Below are 25,935 nucleotides of genomic sequence, written 5' to 3' on the forward strand. Positions count from 1 at the left end.
TCCGTGACACGGGTGTAAATGGCTGAGAAATCAGTGGCTAGTTTTTCAGATGACCAGTGGCTAGTTTTTACACCTTCTGATCGAACACTTGGATTGATATTTATTCTCAGTGAAAACACTAGATATTTGGATTCATACAGAATTAGCCTTGTTTCTTTGCATTTCCCTCAGTTCCTCATTTTTTCACTGTTACTGCCCGATTACTTCCTACTGCCTTTAGGCGTGTTTCTTCCTTACAGTTCTGAATCTTTGGAATGACCCGAGACTTGAGAACAGGGATTCTCATTCAAGGATGTGTTTCTCAATGTCCACTATTAAGTAGTTTTTTTCTATTGTGCAAAAAAAAAAAAAAAAAAAAAAAACCCTCAAAACAAAACAAATAGGATGAAAGCAATACATCTGAGATCTAGGTAGGAGTTAATTCCTTCTTTTTTCAAATCTTCACTGTCTGCAGAACCTGACCTCTGCCACGTGAGATACACTGTTCTTCTCAGTTCTGGAGACCTCATCACACCTTGCACTCAGCTTTTCTTACCTGTGGCCAGTGCTGGCTTGTTAGGGGGCCTGCTAACTAGTGTGAAACTGACTTCTTCCTTGAATGGGAGGAGTACATAGGTTTCTGAATGTTTCATCAATAATTAAATAAATGTAGGACATCAGGGCATAACAGAACCGTAACCAAATATCAATGATCAAATAGTCCTTGTGGAATGCAGCTCGGAAACGTGGAGAATATGACCAAGAGTACACAGAAGAGAAATAACTGAGAAGTCACAAAGTTGAGCCAAATATTAAGTCTACTTTAAATATCTTAGAGCAAAACAGACTGATTACAACTTTTGTCTGAATGAATCCATCTGGTAGAAACTTCTGCTAAGACGCCAGGGAATCTATGTCATCGCTAATCCGTGTGGTCCACGGACCAGCCGCATCGGCACCAGTGTGGACCTTTTCCGAAACAAGACTCTAAAACCTACCGAATCAGAAGTGGCATTATAGCAAGATCTCCAGGTAATTTTCAAGAACATTATAGTGTGACAAACACTGATTTAGATCTTGGTTAGAATGAAGACTACTTTGTTTGAGTTCAGCTGCTTCAAGTTTTGAAAGCCCAGTGCCTTCTTCTCCCCTCCCCCGCTGCCCCTCTCCCACTCCCCGCTCCTGCTCTCCCCCCCACCCCCCGCGTCATCTCTCCTCCCTTCTGCTCTTCCTCCTTTGCCTCTTCTTCCTTCTTTTTCTTCATCTTCATGAAACATTTAGGAGCACATTGTTAAAGAAATTTTCAATTTTTTGAGACAACAGAAAAAAAAGAGCACCACTTAAACTTTTTCCAACTGAGATTCCAAACTGAGATGCTGTGGAAGAGGCAGTGTAAAATACCTCCAGTGTTTCGAGGAGCCATATATGACTTGAACTTTTCTTCTGCATAAGACCTTGTCCCCAAACAAAGCAGTTATACACACAGCCCCACCGCATTTATTTCTTCAATTTACTCTCTGTCCCTTTCAACTGCGAAATGACCTCTTTCTTTTCCCCAGTCTCTTTCTCCCAGGCCTCACTCCGCTCACCCCCACGTTCCAGCTGGTAACAGTTTATGAAGCGTGTTGCAGTGTTAATACCTTGTTAAGGTGGTTTCAGCTGTTGGGTCTTTGAGACGTCAACGTCAGGACTGTTTTACCGTGAACCCTTGACGGGTAGGTGAAGTCTGGGGACGTGCGGAATTTGTACCTCCTCACGCTGCAGGAAGCCTACAGCTATGGGCATCTCTTCCCGTGATGTGGTGTTGCTGGCTGGGTAAGCAATTAGGCGTGCTCAGCTTCTAGTCAAATAATTAGGACAATTTTAAGACTTATTTAAAATTATTAATGGACTAGACATGGCATCATTGGGATCCCCTGCTATTTTAAAATTCAGTGCAGTCAGGTATTGGAGTTAATGATGGGATGAATGTTATAATCTTTATTTCTAACAAGTGACATGTCACATTTTAGAATTTATAACAAAGAAAAAAGGAAAAGAATTTTCTCCTTCAATTTTTTTTCATATAGCATATTGTTTAGAATTGCCTTCAACTTCATTAGGATGTTTCCATCTGGAAGTTGATGTTTTCAATTTTAATAATAATATTTTAATTACTTAAAATTTTTTCTCATGTAGTGTAATTTATGGAAGGCAATTTTTTCCTTTTCCTCCTCTTTTTCTTTTTTCTTTTTTGTTCAAGAAACATACATTACCCAGATCTCCAATTGTGAGAAGAAAGAGGGATAAAAAAAATTCGGTGGTTCAAATCTAATATAAACTGTTTCACAAAGGAAAATTTAGTATGTAAACTGATATTTTTTTTTCACTCTCTTTTTTGGTTAATTTCAACATACAATTTGGTCAATTTTTACTCTTGCTTGCAAGGTTAACTGTAGGCCAGCACTGTTAGTTTCTTTAATATTGAGTTCACTCTGACTGCTGTTGACATTTTTTAAGGTCTATTTCTTTTAATACTATATAATTTAAAGGGAAAAATCAAGACTAATTAGTTGTTAATGAGAAACGCATATAATGAGAAACAAATGTAACATTAACGTCATGTACAATGTATGTCTGTGTGGTTTAAAAGGTAGGAACACAACCATTATTCAAAATTAGGGAATAAAATCATCGTAATAATCACTAGCAGATGTGTTGTAACTTGTGAGTCAAGATTTCCTTGTTCGGACAGTGTGTCGCAGTGTTTGATAGCATTCATATGATTTGATTTTTGAAAGGTTGATAAATTTTTTTCATCAAAGTCTTTAACCCAGCTGCATGGCATCTTTAGAAGATTGTAAAGACTTAAAATGTTTTCTCTTTCTCACAATTTAATTGTATTGGTTTCATCGTATGTTTGCTTGGGTGATTGTAAAAGCTATGTAATAGTGAACTTTGAAATACACAACCTCGATGAGAAGCCCTGTTCTCATGTCTTGGATAGTTTCAAAGATCCACAGTTGTAAGGAAGAAACCCCCCCTAAAGGCACTAGGAAATAATTGGATGAAAGTGGGTCACGTCCTCTCATTAGCACAAAGATACTTGTTGACACATGATGTTGTCACGATGGGTTGCGGCAGCCCATCACTCATGTTTGAGCATCTTGTGTGTCCTGACACAGGAGACTGTTAATTTCCACAGAATGGCTGAAATGTAGTGATCAGATGACCTAATGGATTGCTGGCATACCTGAGGCTCCCCAGCTGCCCGAGTGGTTCTCAGCCTCTATTGCCAGATCCTGTTCTGCTGAGCAGCCTTGGGTTGAAGCAAGAGTCATTCCACTTCAGGGAATTCTAGATGGAGGCAACTCTGAAATATTGTCCTTTCAGAATTAGAAACCAGGAGGACTATATATTTTGGGTAGTGGTGGTAAAAATGTGAGAATGAGGGTGAGGCAGGCAAAGAAGGGAAGATCGTAAAATCATCTGAAACTATCAACAGGTGAGAGGTTTTAATCCTTGAGCTTTTGGATGGTGTAAACCTAAGCAGGTGATAGTAATAACATCAGTTTTCATAGTCTTTCTCATCCATCCATCCAACAAATATTTATCATGTCCTTTATGTGTTGGAAAAAAATTACAGCAATGAATAAAAAGGGAATCTCTGGTCTCATGAGACTTATGTTCTACTGAATAGTAGCTAACGTTATTGAGGCTTACTATATTCCTTTTTTTTTTTTGTCTTTTTTTTTTTTTTTTTTTTTTTTTTTTTTTTTTTTTTTTTGCCATTTCTTGGGCCACTTCAGCGGCATATGGAGGTTCCCAGGCTAGGGGTCCAATCGGATCTGTAGCCTCCGGCCTACACCAGAGCCACAGCAACACAGGATCCGAGCCGCGTCTGCAACCTACACCACAGCTCATGGCAACGCTGGATCCTTAACCCACTGAGCAAGGCCAGGGATTGAACCCGCAACCTCATGGTTCTTAGTCGGATTCGTTAACCACTGAGCCACCACGGGAACTCCGGGGCTTACGATATTCTAAGCACTCTTCTAATTGCATAGATGCCTCATTTAATCCTTTTAACAATTTTCATAGGTTGTTCTAATTGAGAAGGTACTAAGACTTTAAAATATGATGTCACTAATACTAAAAATTAAAGTAACACATCCTCATAGAAATATATACTTGTTAGAAAAAGTATTTTTGATTATTGCAACAAAGTAAACATTCAAGCTACTGGAAGAATTATGTAAATATTAGTATAAGAAAAATATGTAAAATATATAAAGGGAGAAAAACATTTCCAATATAATAAAATTAAATCTAATACTGCACTATATACTTGAAATTTAAGAGGGTTGATCTTAGTATTCTTACTACATTAAAAAAGATAATTCTGAGGTGATAAATATTTCCATTAGTAGGACTATAGTGATCTTTTCCTACTGTGTACATATCAAGACATCATATTGTACACTTTAAATATGCACAAATTTTATAGAAAAATAAAAATAAAAAATAGAGATTCCCCAGCACTGACAAAACAAAAACAAAAACCTCATAAGACAAATTTAAAGGGAAAAAGGCAATCATTGGAATATGTGTGGGGAGGGTGTTTTTTATTTATGTTTGAGCCAGTTACTAACTGGCTTATAATGATTAGCACATACTTTCCTCCAAAAGTTTAGCACTTAAACCACTTGCATCAGACTCACCTGGGATGTTTGCTAAAATTAGCACTTGGGGGGGTTTCTTAGACATATGTATATAAATAGTTGGAGGCAGAGCTTAGGAATCTGCATTTACCACCAAATCCCTATGTGATTCTTATTCACATTAAAGGTTGAGAAGCACTGATGGTGAATGTTATTTTCACAGTCTAATATCTCAGATGGTCTCTCTCTATTTGAAATTCTCAAAGAGTTATGTTGTCAGCTGGTGAACATCTGTCTAGAATTCTAATACAAGCAATAATAGTGTGTAATAACATACACTATCCATTAATGTTGAACAAGAATGTCTGTTCTCTGGCACTATGAAACCTAGAATATTGCTTTTCTTCCTATGAGTGTTATAAACCAGTGGCATAAATCTCAATTTTTGTCTAACTTTATTTCTGATGACTGTTATTTCATTTATAATATCCGATGCTTCAGTTTTTTTCCTTGCTATTTCATTATGTCCCCAATATTCTCTCCAAAACAATTTCTTTCAAATTATTTTGAAAATCATTGTTTTTATAAGGATAAGGACAGCTAATTACTAATTATAATAAGAATCATGAAATTGTTAAATATATATAATTTCTTTTTATTGATCAGAGTAGGAGAGGCCAAGTTATGGTAACAAATAATTTCAAAGTCTCCGTGGCTTACCATGCATGAAATTTATTTCTCAGTCATGCTACTAGTCTAACATGACTGTGGGGGGCTCTGCTTCTCACTGTCTCCCACAAAGGAATGTGGGCTCAAGAAGGCTCTACTTTTGCAGCTGTGCTGCTTGAGACCTCTGTCTCTTGCATGAGGGTTTTGTTGAAGGGTCCCACGTGGATTTATAATTGCTTTGGTCTAGGAGCAAGGTAGGCTTAGAAGTATTAGGTTGGACCTATAAAAATGATCGAATATTGGCAGTTTCATGCAATTTATCCTAATAGGTAAACTTTCTGGAAATTATTAGCAGAACAAAAATATGCATCTTCATCATCCATCATTATCGTGTTAACCATGTTTATTGACCATTCAGTATGTCAGGCATTGTACTAACATTTGGTATGTATTTTCTCATTTAATTCCAGGTTAGTTTCTTATGGTTTCTGCAGACAAATTTCTACAAACTTAGTGGCTTAAAAACTCCACAATATTTTTTATCTTAAAATTTGGGAGGTCAAAAGTCTAAATAGGTTTCACTGGGCTAAAATGAAGTTATTGGCAGGATACTGTTCTTTCTGGAGGCTTCAGGGGAGAATTTGTTCCTTTGCCTTTTTCAAATTCTAGAGGCTCTTCTGCATTCCTTGGCCCATGGCCTCTTCCTCCATCTTTAAAGCCAGTGATCACATCAACTGACCTTTGATGACATTATCACAGCTCTTTCCCTGACTGTAAAGGATGTTGTGATTAGACTGGATCCTCCATGGTAACACAAAGTAGTCTCCCCATCTCAAGGTCCTTAACTTAATTGCATCTGCAAAGTCCCTTTGCCATATGAGGTAACAGTCACACATTCCAGGGGTAAGGAGGTGGACAACTTTGAGAGTGGTTATTATGCCTCCCACACATTCTGAGACAATTCTATGTAGTAGATACAATCATTATCTCTGTTTTACAGATGAGAGAGCTAAGGCTTTGAAGGGTCTGGTGATCTGTCCAAACTCTCACTGGGCAGTGATGAGGCTAGGATGAGAACAAAGGCTTCTTACTTAAGGGATTGTATTCTACCCATTAAACCAAGATAATAAATATGACAGTTCTTGGTGTTTCCTTACACAACCAGTAAAAGAACTCAATCCAGCAAGTCAGAGGCAGCCTTTTCTGGTAGGTCATTCTACCTATGATTATTTTTTCTGGGTCAAATTTTTTTTTCTTCCATGATTTAGAATGTGAAGCTCTGAGGTTTTAAGCTATTAAGGCATTTAAAGGTAATTACACTTTTTTTTTTTTTTTGCTTTTTAGGGCCTCACCCATGGGGCATATGGAGATTCCCAGGCTTGGGGTCCAATCTGAGCTCCAGCTGCCGGCCTACACTACAGCCACAGCAACACAGGATCTGAGCCGCGTCTGTGACCTACACCACAGCTCACACCAATCCTTAACCCACTGAGCAAGGCCAGGGATCAAACCCACAACCTCATGGTTCCTAGTCGGATTCGTTGCCACTGTGCCACCATGGGAACTGCATAATTACACTTTTTCTTTGATTATAGTTTGACTCTTTTTATGGATGCCCTTTAAGCCTACATTTACAAATTTTTTTTCTTTTCTTTTCACAGCTGCACCTGTGCCTTATGGAAGTTCCTGGGCTATCAGTCTAATTGGAGCTGCAGCTGAGGCCTACACCACAGCGACACTGGATCTGACTCTGTGACCTACATCACAGCTTGTGGCAACACTGGATCCTTAACCCACTGAAGCCAGGGATTGAACCCACATCCTCAAGGGGACTGTGTCAGATTAACTTGCTGAGCCACAACGGGAACTCCAACATTTACAAAAATTTTAATGCTTTTCTGCCCAGCTGTGAGCAAGTCAGGCTCATTAATTTTAGAAACAATATCAGCCCTGTTTCTGTCTCCTATACATACAAATGAAGTATGTATTTTATATCAAGTATCTATATGTGTAGTGGTGTATCTCCATCGCACATACTATATATATCACTTATGCATACAAACACACTTAGTTGTTTAAATTAAAACAGAATATCTATCCATTAGGCCTTAATTTGAAAGCCCTTCCTTGAAACGATTGCCAACTCCTGTCAAAAGCATAGGTAAAATGGTTGATATTTTAAAAGACAAGACTGTTCTGTTATATTCTCTATTTCTTTAATCTCTGTTATTGCTTAAAAATTGAATGACAACACACGTAAGAAAGTATTTTTTTCCAATTATTTATTTATTTTTTTGTCTTTTTTTTTGTTTGTTTTTTCTAGGGCCACACTGCCGTCATATGGAGGTTCCCATGCTAGGGGTCTCATCGGAGCTGCAGCTGCTGGCCTACGCCAGAGCCACAACAATGCAGGATCCCAGCCGTCTCCGCAACCTACACCACAGCTCACGGCAACCACAGATCCTTAAACCACTGAGTGAGGCCAGGGATCAAACCAGCAACCTCATGGTTCCTAGTCAGATTCATTAGCCACTGAGCACGATAGGAACTCCTATTTTTTTCATTTAAAGAAATGGTATTATAAAGTCTTTTCTGTATCTTTTGTAGAACTGCTTTTTAAGTACATTCATGTAACTGAACATTATTCACATACATACTTCTGGGAAAATTACTCAAGGTTGGTCAGGGGTAAGTGATAAATCACTTTTCCTTTTATTTCAGCAACTGCCAGGAAACTCAGGGCCTAAATTAGTGCTTGGTTGCAGAACAACTTCTTTTCTCCTGTTGTGTGAATTCATGTTTATTTTTCATTATTAGCCATATATAGGCATGTTTCAAATTATTTAAGAAACATGGTCAGGGTATACATTTTAAGTAAATAATAGCAAAATCATTGCTAAGCTGCCAGATAGCGCTTCTGGTGACTGCTTTTGGATAACAATTTCTAAAAGTTTGAGAAGGGGAGGCTCATTACAACTGTCGTTGCTAAAAACAATATTGTTTAATTCCTCAAAGGCATCTGTGGGCAGAAACTCATGCCATCAGCTGGGTTTCACTTCTTTAGGCAATTGATGGTAGGGCATTATCTAGAACTCCATTGTCTTTCTTGTGATTTGATCTGCCTGAGGCTGAGATAGTGTTTAAAGTCACCCTTTTGAGGAGTCAGCATGTATAATGAGAGGTCTGAATTGCTAAGTGTCCTGACAATTCTCACATCATCTTCCAAGATTGTGAAAAAGCACACAGCTGTTTATATTGAGCACAACCTTCCCGCCTTGTATGTCATGATGTAAACAAGAGTGTGGTTAACCCTGGAATACTAGTCAGTGGAAGTCTTGGCATCAGGGCTCTTGCTTAATGCTGCTGTGCAGCAAAGGCTTCATGGCTATTGTTGAATTACTGAGAATGAATTTTGAATAGTGCACACTTTTGGAAGTGTTTGCTATGTTTCATAGTACAGAAAATAAGATTCAGAATGTGGTTGCTTGTGAACTGATGGTTAATTTATCTGTAAAACTAATGTAATATGAAGGCTTTTGGAGGTGAGATTGGTGACTGAAAGGGAACAGAGTGTCATCTTCCACGGATTCTCAGTAAGGAGAGACTAAGTTATGATGACTGTGGAGGTGATGGAGTGAAGCTTGTTTCCCTGACTGGTTTATGGAGCTGGTTCAGAGCCCCAGGGAGGGAAGTTGAAAGAAGAGCCATGTTACAAAGGTGTGGTGATACTTTGGGCGCAAGCTAGGCTGATTGGGCACCCAGGAAAAAAGGGCCGCATACTTATATAATAACTTTTAAGTTACTCTCTCCTTGACTGAGATGTACAGCATCCATTCGCCCTGGTGCTGTGAGGGTCTGGGCTTCTATGTGTATGAGAACCCTGCTCATTTTTACAGAAGGTGTGGGCTGCAAAAATGGTGGCTCAGAAACAAGTCAACTTGTTCCTGGGCACCTATGAGATATTTTTGGTGATTTTTGAGACATTACTGGGGAAGATTTTGAGTGAAGTCTTTGTGTTCAAGTTTACATTTATTCCCTACTCTTTAATTTTCCTTTGGTGGGCAAGCCTGTGGTTTTCTTCGGCTCCCTGTAACATGTCGAGGGTGTGTGTTTAATTCTAGGTTTAACATTAGGAAGCTCCACAGGTCGGCACATATGAGCCTTTTTCTCCAATAATAATTTTACTAGGAGTGAAAATGGTATTTTGGACTCCCACATTACTTTTATTTATTTTTCAAATGTTTCAGGACATAGGCAGAGATAATACATAATCAGATTAATAAGATATATAAATCATATGCAAATTTCAGTAGCCTTCATATACACCAGCGTTTCTGAACAAAGGGCCATCCCACCCCTTCCCCCATATGACATGTGGCAATGTCTGAAGTCATTTTGTGTGGTCATGACTGGGGATGTTAGTGCAACTGGCATCTAGTGGGTAGTGGTGAGAGATCTGCCGAATATCTTAAAAAATTTGCAAGAAGGCCCCTACAACCAAAACTTATTGGGCCCAAGATATGACTAGTGCACCACAAAGCTTGAGAGACCCTGACATGCACAAGTAGTAATGCTTCTCAGTTTGGGCTTAAATAGTGAGCACAGCATAGCAATTAAGAACCAGAAATTTAGGAAAGAGCTTCAGTTAAGGTCCTAGTTTTTTTTTTTTTTAATTTTTTTTAACTTGTTAACAAGGCTTCCATCTGTTTATCCAGTGAATACACAAAATTATTATTACATTGTAGGGTCATTCTAAAGATAGGAATTAAGTGGAAAAAAAGTTAGTGTTTAGTAAAGTGTATGGCATGTTGTAAAGACCTACTAATTAAAAGCCTTATGGAATATTTAAGATTAATCTGTCACTATGTAATTATATCTTTAAATTAATCTTCTGGTTCTAGTGAGTCTAACTACTGTGAATTCTTTTACTGAACAGTTTTCATCGTTGCTATTCTGGCCAATATCTCTCCATGTCATTCCTTCTTATGTATAAAAAGTTTGCCTAGCAGTTTAGTCCTTTCCTAACTAGATAGAGTGGCCAGCCTTCTATCACAGTTTTAGAATTTTCACTTAAAATGCATTGAAAATGAAATGCACATTGCTGTGGGCTCTGTGGAAGTCAGTACTTTACATGTTTGCTGCTTTTTTGGGAGAGAACCTTAATCATGATTTTTGAAACAATTCATTTTTAATGGATTAATATGGCTTTAATATAAATAATGGCAGTGGGTAGACAATTCACAGAATGGAATGCTAATAAATATTTTCCCCTTCTTTAGTAAAGGTGTCAGGTAAACCTTGAGTTTAAAGTAAAGTCTTCAGCAGCCTCAGGCTCTGCAAATAGCAGCTCTAGCAACAAATCAAAGAATGATGTTTATGTTCTTCTTATAGAAAGATCATTACCAATTGATCTTTTCAGCAAAACCTACACACATGAATAGCTGAAGAATAATTGAAGTAGAATCAGTATATTTTTTGAAAGTGACCAACAGTGTTATGTGATGCTATTAACCCTTTGATAGCATGTTCTCTGAAACACACGAAAATGCTGAACTTTATTTTGGTTATGTATTGGTAAAAATTCCTGTTGGTTTTTCTTTTTTTGTCTTGGAAATTCTCTTATTTTTCATTGTATATTTCATCATGAAATGTGCCAGTAGTTGTCATCCATGATTCACGTAAAAGGCAGTTGACCTTAGAGAGTTTAGAGGACAAGACTTGGACATTATTCATTCAATGAGCACCAATTAAACACTGGTACCTGTGCTCTGTTCTGAGGTTGCAATGAAGGAAGACAGAAATGTACATGGCCCTCGTAGAGTCACAGCTTAGCAGAAAAGATAGACATTATACTTAAAGAGTAATTAATTGCAGTTGTGATAAATGCCATGAAGGAAAAGTATAAAGGGAAAGCAGGGTGACCAGAGCATCGTTGCCTTAATGTTAAGATGCTGCACAATAAAATCCACAGCAATCCTTTCTGAGAGATGATACATGGGAATTTTAGATGTTATGCTTGTAACTGGACAAGCAGAGGGTTAATTGAGCCTTTGCTGTGTGTCATGCACTTTAAATGCATTGTTTAACTCAATTTTAAAAACAGGTCTAAGAAATAATTATTCTTAATTACATATGAGGAAACTGAGATACAGAGAAGTTGTCACTTCTCTCCCAGGACTGAACTCAGACCGTGCTGGTCCCAATGTGCTATTTCAAGATACTTGAGCCCTTCTAGTAGACTCTTCACATGAACCAGTAGCCTTCCTTTGCCTTAGGCCAATGTGCTTCATGGATGTTTTCTGTAAAATGTTACAGAATCCTATCTGAAGAGCCTCTCTTCACTTGAGGCTCTAAAAGCAAATAGAGAATGAGACATGATTGCATATCCTAAGTGACTAGAAAAAAATTAACATTCTTATGATCATTTGAAATAGTTTCCTGTGAAAAAAGTAAGAAAACTTGTGAAAACAGAAGTAATTCAGAAAGTACAGTTTCTTGGGTATTTACCAGGGAAAATGGTCAATTCTTTGAATATTCTTAGTAATGTGCTTTAATGAAATGCAGGGTCTTTAAATTAGGTTTTATAAAGTCTGACTGTTAAGAAAATGTTAAATTAAATGGAAAAATACTTCAAAGTCATGTAAACATATGAGGGTGAACTACTTTATCTACACACAAACTTTTGATTCATGTGATATCCTCTATGAATATAGAGATGATTCACAAGGTAGAAAAGACTGACACAAATACAGGAAAGGAGAAGAAAAACTGCCTTCAGGTGCAGAGTAATGAATGTAAAATTCAATGGTTAAAAAGAATAAATTTATGGCCAGCTTATCAGTTATCATGGCTTCCGGTGGTTAAACGATACAGCTAATTCCATTCTCTTTCATGAGCCACAAACAATATTCATTTGACAGTAGGAGGATTAAACTGACACACTCAGTAAATGGGTCTAGAAACCACCTAATAAAAGTGGAAGTTTGTGAATATTGGCCTATCAGGGTCAGTTTCAAGCTTCACACAAAGCACCAAGCTTGCTTCCCAGAAATCTCAATTCCATTGGTATTCATTTGGTATTGAACATTAGTTATTTACTTATAAAATATGTGCTCATTACAAAGGTCTGTGAGTGCAGTTGCATTAATTATTCATCCTAAGATTCTGAAACATGTTGGAAGTTCCGAAAGGTAATTTCAACTACTGATGGGAAATGTTCCACACGAGAGCCCATCAGCAAGATTTCAGGAAGTGGGTCATGGATTTGGAAGGCAGCAACCAATCAGGCACTTTTATCATCTCCCTTAAAATTCTCTACCATTTAGAAAAATAGAAGAGATAATGAGGAAATGAGATACACCTTTTTCACCTGAAAAATCAATACATTAGAAATATAGTAAAAATACATAAATTTGTATCTTATTTGCCTCCTTCTCCTCTCCAGCCATAGTCTCTTAAGTAGATAAGAATTATAATATCATAAGATTATAGAAATCAGTTTAATTTTGCCGTATTTATTGACATAATGGAATAAGGATGAACCATACTTTGGGTGCAATCTGTACTGTAGAAATCTAGGCATAATGATAGGAACATTAGAAGATTGTTAATTAATTTTTGAGAAATTTTTTTCAATATTCAATATTTTTCATGATATTTGTTTAAATACTATGCTCTCAATGCCATAAAATGATTTATTTTTTTGGAAATTTTAGTTTTACTTACTCTAAAACACTAGTCATTAATGCACACACCACAACCATGTTACACAAATTGTAAATATATCTCATTGTTAATGATCAAACTATAGAGACCTATAGTCAGATGTTGAAACCTTCCTTTATTTTTTTTTTTACCTCCATTCCCCTCCCCAGGAATATTTCATGAGCATCTTTTCTATTCTTTACTATTCATTTGCATACCATTATACACACATATACATACATATGTACATATCTTGTTGGCTTGCAAGAATGGGATAAAGTATTTAAAAAAAATTTTTTTTAAATATTTGCATCCCATGATATATGGAAGTTCCTGGGGCCAGGGATTGAATCCAAGCTGCTCCTATAGCAATGCTGGATTCTTTAACCCACTGAGCTGGGCTGGGGATTGAACCCATGCCTCCACAGTGACTTGAGCCACAGCAGTCTGATTCTTAGCCCACTGCATCTCAGCAGGAACTCTGGGATAAAGTACTTTTAAAAAATTAAATCTGTTAGAAAAATTAGGGTAAACAGTGTTTCACACGTGGATGTACCTAGAGAATATTATACTTAGTGAAATAAGTCAGACAGATAAATACTTTATCACTTATATGTGGACTCTAAAATATAAAACAAATGAACGTGTATAACAAAACAGAAACAGACTCACAGATAAAGAGAAAAAACTATTCGTTACCATTGGGAAGCGGGGGAGGGGAGAGATAGAGGTATGGGGTTAGGAGATGTATGCAGATAACTATGTATAAAATTAAGTAACAGGGATATATTGTACAGCACAGGGAACTATATCCATTATTTTGTAGTAACTTAAATGGAGTATAATCTATAAAAATATTGAATCGCTACATTGTACACAAGAAACTAAAATGATATTGTAAATCAACTATATTTCAATTAAACAATAAAATAAAAAGAGTTTAGTGCTTGTAATACACACAGAATAAATTAAAAATAATTTTACATTTGATTCTTTTCATTGGAAGGTTTATACTTATTAAGTTTTAATCTAGACAAATCTCTCACATGAAATGACTATTTTTATAATCATTATTAACTTACTCTGTTTTCTTTTGGGTTAATTAGTGTAAATTTGTAAAAGTCATTCATTAATGATAAATCTTGTAGTCTTTTTTTCCCATGCAAATGCAAGGTATTTGGAATATATTACTGGTTAAAACTTTTTCTTTGTAATTAACTATGAAGATGTATTTGCATTTTTTGATTAGATAATCTGTGAAGACATAGTCTTAAATTAGGAGCAAGTAAGTAAATATATAGTATTTGATCTTGCAAAGAGAAGAAAGATGTATAACTTCCTTCAAAGACTTAGTGAATTAAAAATGAACTCTGATATTTCAAGAGAGTTAGAGCCCTTTTGTTAAATAAAAAGGTAAGAAGATGCTACTAAACATGTGAGGGGGCGAGTTCCCATCGTGGTTAAGTGAAACAAATCTGACTAGCATCCGTGAGGATGCAGGTTCAATCCCTGGCCTTGCTCATGGGGTTAAGGATCCAGTGTTGCCATAAGCTGTGCTGTAGGTCACAGACATGGCTTGATCCTGCATGACTGTGGCTGTGGTGTAGGCTGGCAGCTACAGCTCTGATTTGATTACTAGCCTGGAAACTTCCATACATCGCGGGTGTGTTCCTAAAAAGACAAAAATAAATAAATAAATAAACAAACATGTAAGGGAAAAATGAGAGAAGCAGTTTTTTAAAAATTTAATATATATATATCCAGAATACATTAAATATTTTATCTTATAGTTAACTTTCTTTTAATTTCAATAAGGAATAATGCACAGGGATAAAACAATTTAAAGAGTACAGAATGGTACCAAATGCAAAGTAAAATCCTCTGACGCTGATCCTATGCCTATTAAAAATCCCACTCCAAAAGGTACTTTTTTAAGGGTTTTTTTAACCCCCTCAAACTCCAATTCTAGAAGCAAATTCTTTTTGTTTTATTGATGCTGAGTTTGATGAAACCAACAGAAAGAAATCCTTTATTCTCTAATAATAGGATCCTGTGATATCACAATGTCTGAACCCTTAGCCATAAGTTAGGGATTTTCCATTGTTAAAATGCTTCTGGTGTTCTGACTGTCATAGCTGTGGATGTGCCTATGGTAACAGATGCATATAACAGAGGGTCACCCACATTTATATGCACTTATGTTTCCGTGGGCACCTCTGTGACTAAGAAGTATGTGGGTGAAATGTTAATAAACATTTACTGAATACCTATTATGTGAAGCCATATGAAGCCATCTTCTAGGTTTTAGGGATATAAATATGAACTAAACAAACTACCTGTCCTCATGGAGCTTACATTTTAATAGGACATTCTGTCAATAAACAAGTACAAATAAATAAACAAGTACAAATACATGTAATACAATGTGAGGTAGTAATATATTTTATAAAAATAATATATTTCTCTTTGTATTTTTGAGGCATATTTAGATAGAGTGTCCGGGAAGTCCTTCCTGAAAGAAATGGATGTAAACAGAAATTTGAAATGAAACTAGGAAGTGATCCACCAGGAGGAAAAATGTGAAAGGAATGTCAAATGCAAACTCCTGCAGCAGGAGCATAGTGTTTTTGGGGAATTTCACAAAGTCCAATATCCTGGTGAGGAGTGAGAAGAAGGGAGGATAGGTAAGATTTCATCTAAGAGGCCCAAAATGGGACCAGGACAAACTAGATGGGGTTGAGCGGCCATGGAAAGAACTTTTTATTTGATACCATGAGAAGGCATTGGGAGGTTTTGAGCAAGAGATTGGTATCATCTATTTTACATTTAAAAAGAATTGGTCTGGCTGCTGTGTCTGTCTGTATGATATGGTTGGGCATCTTGGTATAGAGAGCATCCCATAGAGGGTCACTGCAGACTTTGGAAATATAGACTGTATCAGGTTCACACTGGAGCTGTTCTCTATGAATCTCTCCTTTTAAGTTTCTTCAGGCACAGGATGTTCTTTGCAGTTATTAAAACCAATCAAGAAGTGGGAGGAGTGGAAGCTAAAGGCAGGGTAGGAGAGCAGCTACAGCACATCCTAGAAGCAAACATACTCCTAACACGTGTAGGGCCTGAGGTAAGCATTTATCACGAAGGACCACACAACATTTTAAAATATTTATTTATTTATTTTTATTTTATTTTATTTTTTGGTCTTTTGTCTTTTTTTTTTTTTTTTTTTTTTTTTGTTGCTGCTGTTGTTGCTATTTCTTGGGCCGCTCCCGCGGCATATGGAGGTTCCCAGGCTAGGGGTTGAATCGGAGCTGTAGCCACCGGCCTACGCCAGAGCCACAGCAACGCAGGATCCGAGCCGCGTCTGCAACCTACACCACAGCTCACGGCAACGCCGGATCGTTAACCCACTGAGCAAGGGCAGGGACCGAACCCGCAACCTCATGGTTCCTAGTCGGATTCGTTAACCACTGCGCCACGACGGGAACTCCACATTTTTAAATATTTAAAAGTTATTAATCAAGCTAAAGGTACATTCTGTATTCATTCTTTGATGAACACACCCTCAAAATTACCTAGAAGACAAAGTTTAAGATTTCTTGACTTCTTGGAGTTGCTATATTCAACTGTATTGAATAAAATTATTTTTCCTTATCAAGACATTATAGAGTCAAAAGATAAGCTATAAAAGATAAAATACACCTTTATTTTAAATATTTAAAACATATTTATCTGACAAAGTACTTTTCAAAATATGGGTGTAAAATAAGAAAAATAACCTAACAGCAAAATGGTCAAGACACATGAATAGGTATTTCACAGGGGCAAAAATAGAAATTAACTGAAAATATAAAATAGTTTACAATCTCATTAATTTCAAGGAAATAGAAAGTAAAAAAATGGAATGAGATATGACTTGATAACCGCTAGGTAGGAAACAATTAAAATTGGAAAATGTAAGTTTTGAAGATGATGTAGAGACATAAATATACTTTTTCTAAAAATTAAGGTATAGTTGATATACATTATGTAAGTTTCAAGTGTGCATCATAGTGATTCACAATTTTTAAAGGTTATATTACATTAATAGTTATTGTGAAATATTGGCTATATTCAAGGTGTTGTACAATGTATCCTTATAGCTTATGTATTTTTCACATAGTAGTTCATACCTCTTAATTCTCTACTCCTGTATTGCCCCTCCCCTTCTCTTTCCTCACTAGTAACCAGTAGTTTGTTCTCTATATTTGTGAGTCTGTTTGTTTTTTGTTTTCACTAGTTTGTTTTATTTTTTCATATTCCATGTGTGATATGATACATTATCCTTTTCTGACTTATTTCCCTAGGTATAATACTCTCCAAGTTCATCCATGTTATTGCTAATGAAAAAATTGCAGTCTTTTTTATGGCCAAGTAGTATTCCTTTGTATACCATGTCTTCTTTATTCATTCATCTGTGAACATTTATGTTGCTTCCATATCTTGCAATTGTGAACCGTGCTGCTAAGGACATTGGGGGTACAGAGCCCTAAGTATTCTTATGTACTGCTGAAGTGGGTATAAATTGGTACAATCACTTTGGAAAAGAGCATTATTAGTAAAGGTTTGTGTATACCACCTGTGACACAGCAATTGCACCTCTAGGTATAGACCATAGAGGAGCTCTTAACGCAAGAGCATTAGGAGAAGGAGACAATACTATTCAGAGCACTGTTGTTAGCCATAGAGAAACAGCAGCAGTGGCAACAACCATAACAATGACAACAACAAAACAACTGGACTTTGCCCAAGTTGTATTAACAGTAGAAAGAATATATAAAATGGAGTACATCATACATTGGACAGCTATAAAGTGGTGAAAATTAAATTACCTGCAGCCTGCATGGATCAGGATGAGTGAATTACAAGAATATGCTGATCACATAAAGGAAGTCATAGAAGAATATAAATCATATGATGTGAAAAAAGATAAATCTAAAGAAAAAATTTAAAGTATACATAGATGTGATAAAGCTATAGAGAAAAACAAAGAAGTAATTGACATGAATTCAGGATGGTGAGTATTTCTATAAAGGAAGATTATTGTGATCAGGGAATAGCACACAGAAATAAGGATTTCTCAGTAATGTTATTATTTAATTCTTAAACTGGATGGGAAGTAGATGGATTTATATTTCATTATTATTTATTAATCAGCACATATACCTCATATACATTCTTTTTTAACCTGTATGATTTCACAATTAAAGGAGGCATGTTAGATTTAGGTAATCTATTTTTGGTAGGGTTATTCTGTTGTAGTCAAGAGTATAAATTTCATCTTTATACCCTGCCATTCATAAGGCATGGTTTTTGCTGTCAAGGTCTCTTCCTTAATATAAAGTTTACCAAAGTTCTAAAATATCCACATTCTAGTCAGGGAGAAAGGAAGGAGGGGCAAAAAGGCTCCTTACAGCTGAGTGTACCCCTTTAAAGAGCCTTTTCATAAGCCTCACCTACTGACTTGTATTTATATTCAGTGGCCTTTTGGCTAGGTGTGAGTGTGTCAAATTTTAGCTACAATATTGACATCCTCAATAAAATAAGTTTCCTCTCAATAGGGGAAAAATGGATAGTGGATCAGTATCTTACAAGGTGAAGTTCATTTATTGACTCCTTGCATATCTGAAAAAATTTTATTTTCAGTAGTTCTTTGGTTTTATAAAGGATTTTAGGTTCAAAACAATTTTTTAAAATCAGAATCTCAAAGCACTTTTTTTTCCCATTTAGTCTAGCATTCAGAACTCCAATATTGGTCTTGGTTTAGATAATCTTTTTTCCCCCCACTTTTTCTCTGGAAGTCTGTAAACTTTTGTTTTTTCCCTTAAAGTTCTGGAATTTCTCTAACATGTGCCTGGATCAAGGTTTACATTTTATTTAACTATATATTTATAATTCAGTCTATCAGCCTAAAGACTTCTTTCTTCAGCTCAAATATATCTTCTTGAGCTTATCTTTATTCTCATGATTTTTTTGGCCTTTCTCTCTCTTTGAATTCCTTTATGATGAAGACTGGATTTTATACTTTTATTCTCGGCTTTTCTTTCATAGTTTTTTTTTTTTTTAATTTTTGCTTTTTTGTTCTATATTCAACCAGTTTTTTTGAGCTTTCCTTTCAGATCGTTCATTTGCATTTCAGTGTTATTAACCCTTTTATTCAATCTCTCATTTCATCAGATGTTACTTTTTTCTTTTTTTAAAAAAAAATCAATTACCTTTTTTAATTTACAGGGATTCCTTGTACTGTGATTGACCCTTTGACCATAGCAGCTTTTTCTTGCTCCATGGATACAATAGCCGCTTCAAATCCTCTGATAAAACCAATTACAATTTTTGTTGTGTATCCTCTTTTCCAGAATTATCTCTATTCTACCGGGGGTCATCTGCCCCGTGTATTTGACCTGATCTTTCTCTGTTTTGCTATTGGTGTTCCTGAAATAGCAGATTATTGGGTTGTCCATTTATATTTAAGATTTAAAGATTGGGTAAGTTAATATAAAATCAGATGTGATATAAAAGAAGGGTGAGCATACTGTTACACTTAATTTTTATTGATTTAAATAAGTAGGAAATTACAGATGTTTTGTTCCGTTAAGCATATGTCTGTTTGTAAAACATCATATGTACTTGTTTCTATCTGTAATCAAGAAAGAGAGAATCAACACTGGTGAGTGAGTTACACACTTCTGTGGGAACAAGGTGACTGTAGCAGGAATGTGAGAGTTTAGAGATTAGAATAACCAGATAGACAAGGAGCCAAGTTTATTAACTGCAGATGTCAAATACACATTAATTAGAAAGAGGGTCTAGCATTGTGTTCCAAAAATAATGAAATAGCTAAATTTCCTTTCCCTGTCTTTTCTTTTATTGAGGTATAGTTGACTTACAATATTGTATAATCTTCAGGTGTAGAACATCATCATTCACAAACTTTCAAGGTTATATACTTATATAGTTACAAAATATTGGCTCTATTCCCTGTGCTAAAATAACCACATTTTCTTAAAATGGTAACAACTGTATCTCATCAAATCTAGGCTGTCTTTGAGTGTAATATTTTTTCTTTTTCTTTTTTACATTTTAGAGCCACATCTGGGGTATCTGGAAGTTCCCATGCTAGGGGTCCAATCAAAGCTGCAGACAAGTATGTAAGTATATAAGTATCTGTATAACAACCAAGCAAGCACATGAAGAATCATTGGTAACACTGTGTTGCATCTATTCCTGATGGATGTACACTAGAGATAGATGTCCTTTATTGTAAGATGCACCTGAATGTCAAAGGTGTTAATATGTTAAAAAAAAAAGGAACATCTTAGAAATGATGAAATAAGAACTTGTTCTTTCCCTCTGGAAGACAAGACTTCTAATTTCTATAACTCCTACGAATTATAGTAAAATATAAGAAATACAGTTATTTTTATTAATACCAATGGCCATGTCAGTAGATCATAATTATAGGAAAATTGGTCAGATATAGTTGGTTATTTGACTCTTAAAGAACATTTCATTTCTGAGAAAGGAAAAATGTCTTAAAAACTGAAATTGTATCAATAGTCGGACTTCTTGGAGTTCCCATTGTGGCTCAGTGGAAACAAATCTGACTAGTATCCACGAGGATGCGGGTTCAATCCTGGCATCAGTGGGTTAAGGCCTTGCTGTGAACTGTGGTGTAGGTCACAGAAGCAGCTCGGATCCTGCGTTGCTGGGGCTGTAGTGTAGGATGGCAGTTACAGCTCTGATTTGACCCCTAACCTGGGAACCTCCATAAGCCGTAGATGTGGCCCTAAAAAGCAAACAAACAAACCCCAGAAAATTCGGTCTTCTCATCATATGTGCTCTTTCTCTCCTTACATAGTCGTGTAAAGTTCGGATTTACTGCCATCTGTACTCCACATCATTCTCAGGAGTCTTAGCCCACCGTGGAAGAGCCTTCACTTTCTTTAGAAAGCATTTCTGTTGGTTTAGCCTAAGGCAAGTGCTGCTCCTGGTACTCAGTGAAAACGCAAAGAAAGACTTGAGGGAAGAGCTCACTGACTGCTCCATACACAGTCCTTTCATTTATCTCCTTGATTATAGCTCCACAGTGTTCTGTTGTTCCCTGTCTTGTTCACACCAAACTCGGCACCCCTCTGGGGCTCTGCATTAAAATTGTTTCTACCTCTGCTGTGGTCTTCTACAGCTTTTCAGCCTGTACTATCTTATTGGCCTCTTTGTTTTGCTTTTAAGTTGAGAAAATTCTCTGGTCTACTGATTGGTCCGATTCGAAGTCTCAGTACTATTCAACATCTAGTCCCTTCTATTCATATTTCTATTATTTTAATGTGATTATAGGAGAGAGGGAAAGTGAATGTGTATAGGATTGTAAGAGATGTCAAGAATCAAACTGTACATTCCAAGAAATTAAGATTTTTTTTTTTTGTAATTTAGATTCACCTTCAATTTTAAGTGTAGTTTGAGTCTGTAGCTAGGTATTAGGTTCGGGTTATATTTTCCTGCTATACAGTCATTGTAGGGGTATATATCAGCTTTGTACAAAGGTTGGATTTACTCTATAATTCCAATTTAGTTTGGGATATCCTAGTTGAACATCCCAAATTTAGAAAAATTTCAAGTTCTTAAGGAACAGATTATGTTTTAATTATTGCATTTCAGAGTCACAAAATACTCAGTCATTTTTACCACTAGAATATGTTCCATAAGGAAATAAAATCTAAGCTGAAGTACCGTTCCTTCTGTTGCTAAGAGAAAAATGTTCTTAAAAGGCTTACCTCGTAGAGTTGAATTTACAGACTACTTTTTAAACAGCTCACCTCACAGCCATCATTGACTTCCATAACTTAATATAAAGAAAATCTGTTTCTTCATAGATTATGGTTGTAAGATTTATTAGTGACTAAAGCATATATTTCCCATAAATAAGCCGGGTCTGGGTTAGATCCTTCAAGGCCAAAGGCTCACGTGACATTTTTCATTTGAGTACAGAACAGCCATTTGGGCTTATAGGATCATTGAGCCTACATTTCTAGTAGTTGACACAGATCCATTCAAGGTCTATAAAATGTAGGTGATGCCTCAGATGCCTTTAAAGTTTTAAAATAAATAAATCAGACACCTTATAATTTTTTGCCTGCAGGCTCTCCAAAACTAAGTAAAGGCAAACTCGGTCAGTACTTAAATGGAAAATAGCCAAATAAAGAATGAAACAAGGGATGGCTAAAGTATCAGTAATTCCCCCCCCCATATTTTTATTATTTTCATGGAGAAATTTCTGTTATAGTGTTGATATTGTTTTGCTGTGAGTAGTAGTTTTTCAGGTGGGGTTTTTTAGTTCTTAGGTCAAAGTAATACTACAAAATAAAGCTGCTTGGACATGAACTATTTAATCTTTATAATTAGACTAAAATAACCTGTAGAAATTAATGGAAACATTTCTAAATGTTAGTAACTTTTTTCTAGAAATTGCATTTCAACATTTTTCCATTTTCCTTATTTCTGTTCACAAGTCTCAGATGAGTAAAGAAGTAGATTAATGCATATTCTTAACACCTTTAATAGAAAAGTATAGTAAATTCTGTACCACTTACATGGATATTTGTATATAGGTACAGCTATAGTTCTTGAACAGTTGGCTTAAAATTTTTATTTGTTTCAGAATATAGCATTTGGGATGCCTCAGATTCTTTTTGCAAAATGGTGGGATATAAAATAAATAAATCACAGTATCTGAGATTTTTATTTAGTAGGGAGTCAGTAGAGGAGATCAGCTGTACATATGTGCTACATGATTATAAGGTAGAACAAAGCAACAATTGTTACTCCTTGTCTTGCTCTTTACATTTCCTGCATCTGACCATAGGTGATGGGGAAATGATAGTATTAGATATTCCTTGCTATTGTTTTTCAGTATCATGTATCCAATTATATTTTCTGTGTTTTTTAATCTTATGCATAATGCTCTAGGAATAATATAATCAAATAAATATTTGGTGCCTTGCAATGGATTAGGTATGGTAACACAGGGAGTTCTGTATTCATTCTTACGACTTGAATCATATGTTGAGGGTCCTCAATCCTGTTTCCAAACATGGCATTTATTCTGAGCTCCAGATTGCTAAGTCCATACTCAACTGCACTTGTTTTAGGATTTAGCTAACTGCAAAGGCTTTTGGAAAATGTAGTCCCTGGAGTGTCTGAGCCTAAGGGGAGCGCAAATTTGGTGAGCTATTGTCAGTCTTGGACACAATGCTCCATCTTTCTAACTTTTAAGTTTAGTTAATGGTTTCATTTTTTTTTCCATAGTTTTCAAAGTTAGAAATCTTGGATATACTATCAATTATTTTCCACTCTTTTCACAATTACTTGAGACTGGTCACCAACTTCCACTACCTCTATCTTTTTAATCCAGTTTCTCTCCATTCTGCAGTTATCTCATTATTTCTTTTTTGGCCATTTACCACTTACCTTCTTCCTGTTCACGTTGGTCCTCCTTCCATACTGATGGAGCCATTATATTCCTCAAAGATTAAACAAGAATTAAAGAGATCATTTTGCTTCGTTTCTTTTAAGGCAAGGTCTCATGACTCACTGAAGTATAATATTTTGACAGAAGTGGTTGGGTGTATACACAGCTCCTTGCAGTCTGACATTTATTAGCATCTACAACTCTCCTATTGCCTCAGACTCAAGTAACACTAAATGCTATTTAATAAATATATTATGTACTTTGTGTCTTTATGATTGTTGTTACTTCTGCTAGCTATGCCCTTTTCTCATCTCTCCAAGTGGATAAGTACCTACCCATCCTTATACCTAGTTCTGATGATGGTAAGGATTCTCCTATCTTCCTCTTTAGCCACAATCACATTTTTCATGCCTTTGTAACACTGATCACATTATTTGACAAATGATATTTTTGAGTATATGTATATTGTGTTAATATTTAATTTAGCACAGTACCTGGAACATTATAGATACTTAGTAAATGTTTACAAAATTAATAAATTGCCTTGAATTGGTATTTTCATGAACTCGACATTAGTAGTTACTCAACAGCTATGCCAAGGCTTTTAGACAACTAGAAGATTCATTCTGATATATGAATCAACAGTGACGAGTTGAACTAGGACTCACTTAGAAATCACATGGTCTCCTAGAGGAGAGCAGACAGAATCAAGATAATGGGGTATCTACCCATAACCTGGCCATGCATGATTCATTCCCTATGATTTGAAGCAGTATCAATCAGTGTGTCCAGTCATACCCTAGGTATTAGAAATAGAAGTGTGGTAAAAGGAGATTTAAAAAATTAAAAAAATTATTATAATTATTATTATATATTATCTTGGGGACATGCCACAGCATATGGAAGTTCCTGGCCAGGGATCAAACTCCAGCCACAACAGTGACCTGAGCCACAGTAATGAGAATGCCAGATCCTTAACCCACTAGGCTACCAGGGAACTCCAAGAGGATTTTTTTAATTGGAGGCAGTGAACTCATAATTGTTCACCATTAGGATTGACTTGTTTAGGCCATCTGTTCTCATCTGTTTAAAATTTTCAAAACTGGAGCCCTTTTCCTTTTCTTCCAAAAGGATAAAAAAGCACATTGGGAACCCAACTGAAACCTTTGAATGGAAATATACTGGGATTTGATGAGACTGTGTCTTTATAGACTCAGCACTCAGCAGCAGCTTTAGAAGATTGCAAAGAACATCCTTGTCCTTAGAGCCACAGTTTCCTCTTTTCTATAGTCATCCTTATGAAACCTCAGAATTCCCAGGTTTTGGACCCTGTCTTTCTAATCCTACCTTCCTGACTTTACTGACTTCTTGGAACTTTTATATTGATGTTATCTATGTACTTTCTCTATCCCTGGCTTCTTATGGCCACCCCTGCTATTATGTTAATTTTCAGGATAGCTGTTTAACCTATATATAATTACATGTATATAACTTCCCTCTCCAACTCTCTGTAAGGGACTGTCTTAAAAAGAATTTTTAACCTGATTGGATCTAAATAAAAAAGAAAGGAAAGAAGTGCATAGAATGGGTTTGGAGCCAAGAAACACTCTTGATGATTTTGCCAGCTATACAGGAGTTGCCCTATTTCCATGGGCTTTAGAGCATTGGCCAGAACATAAACACGGTATAGTGTCTATCCCTAGAAAGAGTGCGATTTGTTTAAACTGTAAAATGTTAAAAGTGAATGTATGAAATACTCAGGAATTCATGAAGATACTTTACATGTATTTTTCTGCTCATTTGTCTCTTTGCAGGGATGACCAATCCTTTATTCTTGGTCAGTGCAGCCCAGAGGACAGAACCCACTGTGGCTCTAGGGGAAGGCATGAGATCCAAGTCTTGCCAATTACTATGACACACATTTGGACAGAACAAACATTTCAAGGTTGGGAGTTTACCCATGCTCAACCCCAGTCAGTGTCAGATTTAAACAGAAACTACTGGGAGAGAGACATCTACTCCATTTCCATGTGAGTTACTAACCTGATAGCAAGTCCTCTTGGAGCTACCAGGGCACATCCTCACTGTGTGAAGTAGGCATGTTTGACAGAAACAGACAGAGGAAAATAGAGTTAAGATGGAAAGAGATGGGAACAGTGTTAAAATGTGTGTGATGAAGCAACTGGATCCAGCACAGGACTTATTTATATGAGATAGTAGAGTCCCTTTTTGTTTTAAGCTGGTTTGATTTGGGTTTTTGTCCTCTATAGCTGAAGGAAATTTGGCCAAGTCAGTAATTTGAATATAGTCTTTAGATGAGAAATTTAAGTTTTGTAATTGACAGCCCTTCTTTTCTTGTTGGAAATAATGTAAGGCTTTAAAGCCATTTTTCTTGTTTACAAAATATGAAGTCCCTCTGAGAAGATAACTATCTTGCTAACC

At 36.1% G+C, this 25,935-nt stretch overlaps 1 long non-coding RNA gene across 2 annotated transcripts in view; it reads left to right on the plus strand.

Annotated features, from left to right (window-relative positions):
• The window catches only part of LOC106507121, an 88,189-nt gene continuing 63,552 nt past the window's right edge, over positions 1,299–25,935 (plus strand). For both annotated transcript variants that reach the window (XR_002341819.1, XR_002341820.1), the window contains exon 1: positions 1,299–1,794. This is a non-coding gene — a long non-coding RNA (uncharacterized LOC106507121). The remainder of the gene's footprint in view (positions 1,795–25,935) is intronic.

The sequence above is a fragment of the Sus scrofa genome, chromosome 2 (assembly GCF_000003025.6).
Source record: "Sus scrofa isolate TJ Tabasco breed Duroc chromosome 2, Sscrofa11.1, whole genome shotgun sequence".
In the NCBI taxonomy this organism is placed as follows: domain Eukaryota; kingdom Metazoa; phylum Chordata; class Mammalia; order Artiodactyla; family Suidae; genus Sus; species Sus scrofa.